The sequence below is a fragment of the Gossypium arboreum genome, chromosome 13 (assembly GCF_025698485.1).
Source record: "Gossypium arboreum isolate Shixiya-1 chromosome 13, ASM2569848v2, whole genome shotgun sequence".
Classification (NCBI taxonomy): Eukaryota; Viridiplantae; Streptophyta; class Magnoliopsida; order Malvales; family Malvaceae; genus Gossypium; species Gossypium arboreum.
Genome location: NC_069082.1, coordinates 119777159 through 119787936, shown reverse-complemented (window position 1 = coordinate 119787936; position 10778 = coordinate 119777159). Strand labels below are relative to the sequence as shown.

The 10778-nt window shown below is 33.2% G+C and overlaps 1 pseudogene; it reads left to right on the top strand.

Annotated features, from left to right (window-relative positions):
- Positions 1–2272: 2272 nt before the first annotated feature.
- Positions 2273–9181, top strand: LOC108463447 (germin-like protein subfamily 1 member 7; annotated as a pseudogene).
- The last annotated feature ends 1597 nt before the right edge of the window (positions 9182–10778 follow it).

Genomic DNA, 10778 nt, shown 5'->3' with positions numbered 1-10778 from the left:
AAAATCAATAAAACTTTAAAGGTTCCGGGTAATCGATTTAAGGCCACCGAAAGTTCTCGAGTTTCCTTTGCTGAAACTATGAAAATGACAGCAAACCTTATTTCATTAGAATTGGATAGGCAAGTTGTTAAGAACTTGTCAACAAAAGAAGGGGAATGGGTAGATAACGTTATGAATTTATCTATCTTATCCTAGAATGTGCAGGGGTGTGCGAATCTAAAATTCTCACGAGTCTTTCGTGAGTACAGTATAGAATACAAACCGGACATAGTCAATCTTCTGAAAAATTTCATCAAGTGAAAGCAATTGGCTTTTCTGGAGGTATTTAGTTAGGCTAGAAAGAATCAATTGATGTAGAGGTGATTTGAAATCATCTCCAATTTATTCTGGTTCGCATTTGCTCCATTCTCCAATCACAGTCGATCTTTATCACCTTTGTGTATGGTAGTCTTGATAGGCAGAAAAGAAGATTCCTTTGGAGGGATTTGAGTTTGTCTATTCCGCCAGGGCTTTTTTCATGGATGGCCATCGAGGATTTTAACACCATTCTCTCGCCGGATGAAAAAAAGGTGGTTGGAAATGTTTGATCACAATAATTATGATAATAATTGAATTAATAGATTAAGGGGGAATGACAGGGTTTTACCTTGATTGAATGTGCTTTTAGTTTTTTTTTTTTTTTTAATAAAAAAATTGTTAGTTATATGAATTAGATATAACTCCCATTGTAATTTAGCTTATATTTGGTTGGCCAATGTAACTTGTCATATTTAATTGGTATTTTTTACCAAAATTATAGAACTCTTTAAATGCGTATTTTTGTAAATTTTTAACAGCACTCTAATGAAGTAAACTTGTAGAGAAAGTCAAATAAAAGTAAGGTTATTTTGAAGACTTTCAATGTGATCGTATTTTCTTATTTAAAGAAATTTGATTTGTCAAGAAAATTATACTGAGAAGATCTTTTTTAGTTCATTCGATGTTGAAGACTTTTACTAAGTTAAATTCAAAGAATTAGATATTCACATTTATTGTAATTAAAGAAGTCGTTTTATACTTATTTAAGAGAAGGCTTATTTTTACTGTAAGGATGAGATTGAGAAAACACTAATCCATTCTAATTAGGAACTTACTTTTAGTAAAATTGTTGTAAACAAGTTGTTCAGTTTGCAACTAAGCTTTTATGGGTAAGTCTTAGTGAAAAATATTTAAAATTATTTATAAAAATAATATTAGATAAGTGAGTTGAATTTAAATTATGTATTATACAAATAAATTTATATGGTATTACTCTTTAGGTAAAAGCCGCAGATATAAAAAATTTCCAAACAAGGTAATAAAACTTCTGTGAATAAAAATCCATTTGCAATTGGGATTAGAATACAAAATCAACGAATTCTCAAATTTCAATTCTATTTTCCTTTCCTTGGAGTAAAATGGGCCATCAAAAGAGGCTTGTCCTTCCACTATTCTCAACCAAGAAAATGCTATTATGTTATTTCTTCAAAAGCGACTTTTTTTGTATGTACATGTGATATCAGTCCACATTGGCAGATTTTGATGGAACCAAATTCCTTATCCTACTAAGAATCAAAGCATTCATTAATTGTGTTGAATGTAGTAATAAGATATATAGTATTTATAAAGAAAATATAACTTCAAATCTTAAAGATAACATTGTAAGAAAAAAATAATCACAAAACTTCAACATGAACTATAAAACTATATGAATGATACCAAAAGCATTAATTATTGTTTGAAATTATAAATGATAATAAATATATATAATATTCTTTAGTATAAACTGTGTCTCGTAATGTATGAGTCATGAAAATCAGGATCAAACATGATTTTCAGATTCTGTTTGAGTCACCCTCAATCCAGAAAAAGCCAGCAGCCCATTGTTTAATTAGCTTTAATTGACCCAATCCTGCCGGAGCCAAATTTCAAGAAAGAAAAAGACAAATCATCTAATTACTGAAAAAAGAAAATAAAAGACTCTTTTGTTTCAATAAGTCGTAATTTGAGAAAAATGAAGATTAATTCATGCAGGCCTGCTGAAGAATGATACAAAAAGTAATTAAAAAACGATTCTTCTGTTTCAGTATGCACGTACTGTTGGATGTGGTACAAATTAAAGAAATGAAATAAAATAAGCCAAAATCATAGACTAATTCAATGACTTCAACCTATAAATGGCCATTCATTCATGCAGAGCCTCTCAAAGAAATAGAATTAAGAATCTAAGTTATAATTCTACCATATACAAAAAATGGAAGCCCTTCAGATTTTCGTAGCCATTTTCATCTTGGCTCTTGCATCGTCTTTGACCTTTGCCTCTGATCCTAGCCCTCTTCAGGACTTTTGTACGTAGCCATTAATGATCCCAAGGGCTCTGGTATGTCTTCTCTTCAAATACTTTCATTTTTCTTGAGCTACTTGTGTTTGTGTCTAATGAACATCCAAACATTTACAGTGTAAAAATAAAATAAAATAAAGAACACACAAATTTTTACGTAGAAATCCTTTCCGGAAAAAACCACGGCTAAAGAAAAAGAAAATTCACTATATCGAATTCGAATAATTACAAGAGGAATAGGCTATGTCTATTTATAGGCTTGTAAAGCGATATTCTAGTAAGACTGAAACACCTTATTCTAATCAATATCAAATAGATGGAATTTAATAAGGTTTAAAAAACCTTATTCTAAAATAAAATAAAAAAAAAGTGTAATTCTATATGGATTCTTTTTTTTTACCACTGTATTTTATTTAAATAATAATTCGGGTCATTTAATTCTAACAATCTCCACCTTGACACGAATTTTCAATGAACAAGTTTTTCATCGCGAACTCTCAACGAACAAGTTCTCCACCTCTTCCATAAAACCCTTTAAGGGTTTAACTTCAACAATGAACACCAACCGAGTCTAAGCAATGCTCAAACTTGGTTATAAGAAGTGACTTAGTCATCGTATCTGCAGGATTTTCATGAGTACTAATTTTGCTCACAACAATATCACCACGAGCAATAATATCACGAATAAAATGATACCAAACATCAATGTGTTTTGTTCTCTCATGAAACATTTGATCTTTTGTAAGAAAGATGGCACCTTGACTGTCACAAAATACTGTGCTAATTTGAAGGTCTTCATTGAGTTCACTAAAGAGTCCCTCCAACCAAATAGCTTCTTTACAAGCCTCAGTAATCGCCATGTACTCAGCTTCAGTGATAGACAAAACGACTATAGTTTGCAATGTGGCTTTCCAATTGATTGCACAACCTCCAATTATAAAGACATAACCTGTGAGAGATCTTCTTCTATCAAGGTCTCCAACAAAATCAGCATCAACATACCCAATGACTCCATCTCTAGTTCTTCCAAACTGTAAGCAAAAATTAGTAGTACTTCGTAAGTATCTTAAAATCCACTGAACTGCATTCCAATGTTCTTTACCGGGATTCGTCATATATCTGCTAACTACACTAACTGCATATGATAAATCTGGACATGAACAAACTATAGCATACATGAGAGATCCCACTGCACTAGAGTATGGAACATGTGACATGTACTCAATCTCATCATCTCATTGTGGAGACAAAGCCAATGAAAGTCTGAAATGGGCTGCTAAAGGAGTACTAACAGGCTTAGCACTCTGCATATTGAACCTGCAAAGAACTTTCTCAATGCACCCCTTCTGACTTAGGTACAATTTACTTGCTTTTCTATCCCTGAGAATCTGTATCTTCTTTGCTGGTCCCAAATCTTTCATCTCAAATTCTTCACTTAGTTGGGCTTCGACCTTTCTTATCTCTCATTTATCTTTTGCTACTATCAACATGTCATCAACATAAAGAAGTAGATACAGAAAAGAACCATCACTGTTTTTCTTAAAGTAAACATAACTGTCAAAACTACTTCTTTTGAAATCATAAGAAGTCATAAAGAATCAAACCTCTTGTACCATTGCCTTGGTGACTGTTTCAAACCGTAAAGGGACTTTTTCAGTAAGCAAACATAGTCTTCTTTTCTTGAGACTGTAAAACCCTTTGGTTGTTGCATGTAAATATCCTCATCAAGTTCTCTATGCAAAAATGCAGTTTTTACATCTAACTGCTGAAGCTCCAAATCATGCATGGCCACAATACCAAGCAAAGCTCAAATCAAACTATGCTTCACAACTAGGGAGAACACATCTGTGAAGTCCACTCCTTGAATTTGACTGTACTTTTGCAACAAACCTTGCTTTATATCTAGGTTCTTCAACTCCTGGAGTTCCTTCTTTTTTTTTTAAACACCTATTTACAACGAACAACCTTTTTTACCTTTAGGAAGTTTCACAAGATCTTATGTTCTATTTTTGTGGAGTGATTCTATCTCCTCTTGCATAGCAAACATCCACTTTTCTGAGTCTTCACAACTAACCACCTCAGAATAATTAGATGGCTCTTGATTCGTATCTATATCTTTAGCAACATTTAAAGCATAAGCAACTAAATCAGCGTCGGCATACTTTTTTAGAGGTTTAATTTCTCTTCTAGTTCTGTTTTTGGCAATAGAGTATTGCGGTGAATAAGCAACTCTATTATTAATTTTTGTACTGGCTTGAGGAGTCAACTCTGTATTAATCTGATACTCCACCTACTTTTGATTTTATTTATTGGAAGAGCCTTTAAGGGATAAGTTAGGTAGCATAGCAGTTTTCATCAAAAACAACATCTCTACTAATCATAACTTTTCTATTTTCAGGATACCATAACTTTTACCCTTTTACACTAGCTTTATAACCAAGAAAAACAGATTTAATAGATCTTGGTTTCAATTTTAGCATACACAGGACACCCAAAGATCTTTAAATTAGAATAATTAGTAGGAATACTAGACCATACCTCTTGTGGAGTCTTTTTCTCAATGGCAACGGATGGGGATCGATTGATCAAAAAACATGCAGTAGAGGCTGTTTCAGGCCAGAACGACTTTGGTAAGTTAGCATTTGACAACATACATCGAACCTTCTCCATGATTGTTCTGTTCATTCATTCTGCAACGCCATTTTACTGTAGAGTATGGCGAACTGTCAAGTGTCTCACAATCCCTTCTGACTTGCACAATATATTAAACTCATCAGAACAGAACTCTAAGCCATTGTTTGTGCGGAGGTATTTTATTTATTTTCCCGTTTGTTTTTCAATCATAATTTTTCAATACTTAAATGCAAAAAACGTATCGCTTTTCTGCTTCAAGTTAGCATATAATTAGCTCCACCTCTTGAAGGCACTCTAGATGGCCCCCACAGATCAGAATGAATATACTCCAATGCTCCCTTCATGTTATGGATTACTCTGGTGAATCAAACTCTCTTTTGCTTCCCAAAAACACAGTACTCACAGAAATTCAGTTTGCAAGTTCCTTGCCCATCAAGAAGTCCTCTTCAATTCTGTCATGCCATTCTCACTCATATGCCCTAGGCGCATATGCCAAAGTTTAATAATATCATCATCTGACAAAGAAGAGGAAGCGACAGTTGCATCACCAGTAACAGTAGAACCCTGCAAAACATATAACTTGGCAGTCTTTCTCTGCCCTTTCATCACAGCAAAGGAACCTTTGGAAATCTTTAAAACCCCACTTTCAGCTGTGTATTTGTACCTTTTTGAATCAGGAGTACTCAATAAAATTAAATTTCTCTTTAATTCTGGAACATGTCGTACATCACTAAGTGTTTTGACAACTCCATCAAACATCTTAACTTTAATTATTCCAACACCTGCGATTTTACACGAAGCATTGTTTCCCATCAAAATAACACCTTCAGACATTATTTTGTAAGTTGTAAACTAATCCTGATTGGGACTCATGTGAAAAGTGCAGCATGAATCAAATATCCACTTCTCGCTCACTTTATAATTGTTAACCGAATCGACTAGAAGTTCACCATTGTTGTAATCTTCTACAACATCAGCTTCATCGAAATTTTCTGGTTGTTTTCCCTTTTGATTTGTAGCCTCCCTTTTAATCTTGTTATGTAGCTTATAGCACTCAGATTTAATGTGCCCTTTCTTCTTGCAGAAGTTATAAGTTTTACCTCTGTTTGAAGACTTTGATCTACCCTTAGATTTACTGCGAGGATTCCGTTCTTGTGTCCTTCCACGATCATCATCAGCATTCCGATCTTGTCTTCCGCGAATAATAAGACCCTCTCACTGAGAGTCGTGTTTAACCACAAGATGCTTCATCTTATCATACGAGGTCAAAGAATCATAAACCTCATCAACTGTGAGAGACTCGCGGCTATATAATATCGTGTCTTGATAAACCGTAATTTATACATATTTTTACCCCATGCTTGGCATATTTATGAATGATTTTTCCTTGGTTTTAGTGAATTTGATGCTCCTAATCCTTAATTTCATGTTTTACACTCAGGAGAACTTAGAATAGCAAAAAGAGCAAGAAACGGGCCAAAAACAGACAAATTAGGCTTAAAATAGTGTTTCACACGGCATAGGCACTTCCACCACGGGTAAACCATATGCTCATGTGAGGCACACAGACAGACCACACGCTCGTGTGTCATGGCCGTGTCGACTAGAAATCAACTCAGAATTACATATGGCTTGAGCACTTGCACACGAGCGTGGCACACGGCCGTGTCCCTGTCGAGCCCAAGTCTAGTTCTACTAGAAAAAGGCCACTTTTGAGGGTTTGGAAGCATTTTAAAGCTATATAAACACCCTAGAAGTGGATTATTGGGGACATGGAGAGTAGAAGGCATAAAATACCTAAGGAAAGCCATCAAAATCACCTCGGAGGCAGGATCTACATCAAGACTAAAGACTTCCACTCAATCTCCTAAAAGTTATTTGGGTTTCTTTATGTTTTGTTGTTTTCCAAACTTTGAAATGTTTTCCATTATTATTATGAACTAAATTCCCTAAATACCTAAGGGAGATGAAACCTAAGACAGATTTTATTATTTTTTGAGTTTTATGATAAAAACTTGTTCTTATTCTTAATTGTGAGTTTTAATCCTTGCTTTAATATTTTAGGATATTAATTCAAGTTTTTAATGTGCTTATTCAGTGGAGGAAAAGTCCCTATTTAAGAGTAGATCATTTATAATTAAGTGGAGTTGCATGCAATCCTAGAGATAGGATGATATAAATCTGCCGGATTAGAGTCAAATCTAATAAGGGAATCCATAGATCGAGTTAATGTGACAATAGGGGTTTTAATTAGAAAGAGATTTCAATTAATCAACCTAGAGTCAGTTGTTTTTAGTCTCGAAAGAGATATTAACATAAATCAGGGATTCCTATAGAATAAGTCAAGTGAATAAATTGTCTAAGTCAAAGGTAATAAGTGAAGTCTAGGTGTATTCTTTCTTAGGTATTGTCTTCTCCATTAGTTTTTCTAAAGTATTTTCCAACTTTCATCTCTGTCATAATATTAGAAAATTAGTTTAGTTTAAAAACACCTTTTAGTTCTTAGGCTAGATAATAAAAAGATAATAATTACTAGTACTTTTAGTCCTCATGGATACGATATTTCCTTTCTCACCATAACTATACTACTGTTCGATAGGTGCGCTTGCCTTAGTCGAATTTTTAGTTAGTTTCATGATCATCATGTCTCTAAAGGTTGAATAAGACGGGGGCAACGAACAAACTAGAATCAACCCTAGATCTTCCTTGTCATACTGAACCTCCATGGCCTTCAAGTTTGAGAGAATTTCTTAAAACACTGTTAAGTGTTCGTGTACAGACGCACCTTCCTCCAAACGATGAGCATAAAGACGCTGCTTCATATGCAGCTTGCTTGTTAGAGTTTTCAACATACATATTTGTTCTAGCCTCTTCCATAATGCAGTGGTGGTTTTCTCTTTCATCACATCCTGTAAAATTTCGTTGGACAAATGCAGATGTAATTGTGTTAACACATTTCGATCCTTACGCTTCTTCTCTTCATCTGTTAATGTCGAAGGCATCTTATCTATCCCTAGCAGGGCATCCTCCAGATCCATCTGCGCAAGAACTGCTTGCATCTTAATCTGCCACAACGCAAATCTAGTGTTGCGATCCAACAGCGAAATTTCATACTTCAAAGATGCCATTACCGTGATCGAGATGAACAACCAGGAAGCTCTAATACCAATTTGTAAAAATAAAATAAAATAAAGAACACACAATTTTTTACATGGAAACCCTTTCGAGAAAAAACCACGGGCAGAGGAGAAGAAAATTCACTATGTCAAATTCGAATAATTACAAGAGGAATGGACTATGTCTATTTATAGGCTTGTAAAGCCATATTCTAGTAAGACTGAAACACCTTATTCTAATCAATATCAAATAGATGGAATTTAATAAGGTTTAAAAAACCTTATTCTAAAATAAAATAAAAAAGTGTAATTCTATATGGATTCTTCTTTTATTTTATTTTACCACTGTATTTTATTTAAATATAGATTCGGGTCACTTAATTCTAACATATGAGATATGAATCTTAAGACCTTTCACACTCGTATCTATCCCATCCATATATTCGACATTTATACTCAAGTTTTAGTAACATAAACTCATCTTTTTTTTCTTTTTCTTCTGGTATTGACGAACATTTCTTGCTTTCATGCAGTGTTTGTCAACGGAAAATTCTGCAAAGATGCAAAGCTTGGCAAAGCAGATGACTTTTACTTTTCAAGTCTCCATATCCGCAAAAACACATCCAACACATTTGGATCAACTGTCACACCTGTTAACGTTGCACAAATGCCAGGACTTCACACATTGGGGATATCTATGGTTCGAATTGACTATGCACCTAACGGTGGCCTGAACCCTCCTCACACTCACCCTCGTGCCTCAAAGATTCTAGTTGTTCTGGAAGGCACACTCCATATTGGTTTCGTTACATCAAATCCAGATAATCGTTTGATTTCTAAAGTCCTATATCCCGGAGATGTCTTTTTTTTTCCTGTGGGTCTCATTCACTTTCAGTACAACATAGGGAACACCTATGCTATCACGTTTGCTGGTCTTAGCAGTGAAAACCCAGGGTTTATCACTATCGCTAATGCAGTATTTGGCTCAGACCCTTCCATTAATGCTGATATTCTTGCCAAGGCTTTTAATTTGGATAGGAAAATGGTGAAGAATCTTCAATCCAAATTCTGATGGGACAACAACCGAAGTAATGTTCGAATGATGTTTGAATTTGTCATTTGTTATTTATAGTAAAATTAAATTTTATTTTATTTCTGAAATATAGAATAAAAGAATGTGGTTAAGTACCTTTTATCTCGATACTAATGGGATTAGCTACTACTTTAAGAGCCAAATCAAAACCCCAGAAGTTTGTTTGCTTGTTTGAAATAATGTTTGCATGCATTTTTCTAAATCAAGTCGTACTATTCTGCTAAGTATCATGTAATAAACAAAGAGGTTTAAATCTACTTCTCTAGTCTCCTCTCTTGGCGTGATCCTTTCAGATATAAAACCAGAAATTGTAATGCTCTCGGATTTAAATTAAGAACGCAATCAATGGCACCGAAGCATATGTAGTTCATGTTGTTATTGTTATATTTATGTCATGCTAGCCTCAGACATGTACACAGCCTTGCTTGTATTCCTTACTTAGAATGCGAGTGTTGGAATTTCTTCATCTTGATTTACGATGAGATAACAAATTGATCAAGAAATTACTTGAAATATATATATTTTTTAAAATAATAATTTGGATGAGATCCATCTATATATCTCAAAGTGAAATCAAATTTGGAATGAAGGGTTGAGCCAATTAAATGAAAATTAATGAAATGTGTGACTCAGATTTTCTTTCTTCCCCTACATATCTTATTTAAGTATTGGAGTCCTTTTATTGGATTCCATTTTATATATATATATATATAAAAAGAAGTGTTGCATTGCATCCAAACTAGCCCATCAAAAGTAGACTCATTTATCAAAAGGGTGCGCCTCAAACTTCATATTTTGATTTAAAGATATGAGGTCAGGATTTGTTGAGTTGCAGGCCTGTTAACTAAGGAAGGGTTTGTGCTTTGATTGAACAAAAAATTGCGTTGCTTCTATTAAAATTTATTTGTGTATTATTTAAGTGTACTTGGCTTATTGAATTTTAGTTCGATTAGTATTAATATTGTTATCAGTGCAGGAAAATAAGAATTCAAATGTATTGTATCAAAAATAAAAATAACGAGATATGATAAGAATATTTAATGAGATTAATATTAAAAAAAAAAGTGTAGCCGACTTCGTTTGATTTTCATCCCATAAGATAAAAATTCATAACTATTAACATTGAATGAACTTGTATCAAAACTTACACATGTGCTTTAAATATGTAGTTTTTACATGCATGTGTGATAAAATTTTAATTTATTATATAAAATTATTTTATTCCTATCGTGATCTGTGTCATAATTTAATAATCTACTATATATAATGATTGTATTAAAAATATTGTATATTTGTAATTAATTTTTTAAAATTTATTTTAATTTGTAATTTAACACAAAGATATGGACCAGGTTTGGCAATTGGATGATAGTTGATAGCTAATTGTAGTGGTTGATTTGATAAACTGATTCTATTAACTGTTTATTTAAAAGTATTTGGTAAAATTTAACTGGTAGCTGAAAGTTGATATATGTAAAATGACAAATAAGGATATGACATATTTTATTGTTAAGTATTTATTTATTTTCAATACTTTAGTATTTATTGGGTGAAATTATTGAAATAAAACACTATT